Source organism: Bison bison, unplaced genomic scaffold, assembly GCF_000754665.1.
Source record: "Bison bison bison isolate TAMUID 2011002044 unplaced genomic scaffold, Bison_UMD1.0 scf7180017864193, whole genome shotgun sequence".
NCBI classification, from domain to species: domain Eukaryota; kingdom Metazoa; phylum Chordata; class Mammalia; order Artiodactyla; family Bovidae; genus Bison; species Bison bison.
Genome location: NW_011494765.1, coordinates 2,873,298 through 2,873,765, shown reverse-complemented (window position 1 = coordinate 2,873,765; position 468 = coordinate 2,873,298). Strand labels below are relative to the sequence as shown.

The 468-nt window shown below is 45.3% G+C and overlaps 1 protein-coding gene across 17 annotated transcripts in view; it reads left to right on the top strand.

The window, feature by feature from the left end:
* Positions 1–468, top strand: part of MAPKAP1 (mitogen-activated protein kinase associated protein 1) — a 234,120-nt gene that overhangs the window by 115,091 nt on the left and 118,561 nt on the right. The gene's annotated exons all lie outside the window — the stretch shown is intronic.

Below are 468 nucleotides of genomic sequence, written 5' to 3'. Positions count from 1 at the left end.
ACTGGGTTGCCATTCCCTTCTCCAGGGGATCTTCCTAACCCAGGGATTGAACCCAGGTCTCCTGCATTACAGGCAGATTCTTTACCATCTGAGCCGCCAGGGAAGCCACATATTTATCATAGATGCTATAGAAAGAAAATATCAGAAAATGATCAGCCTAAGAAAAAATAATGGAAATAACATTTTCTATGCTGTCTTGTACTATTTAAAAGGGTTATAGATAGTCTGGCTCATTGCACAGTGTTTAGTAGCTGAGTTATTTTATTGGGGGTTCTCATATATATATGAAGGGGTGTCTCTGGAAATGGACCCCAGTGGCACTAGTGGTAAAGAACCACCTGCCAGTGCCAGAGACATAAGAGACGTGGGTTCAGTCCCTGGGTGGGGAAGATCCCCTGGAGGAGGGCATGACAACCCACTCCAGTATTCTTGCCTAGAAAATCCCATGGAAGAGGAGCTTGACGGGCT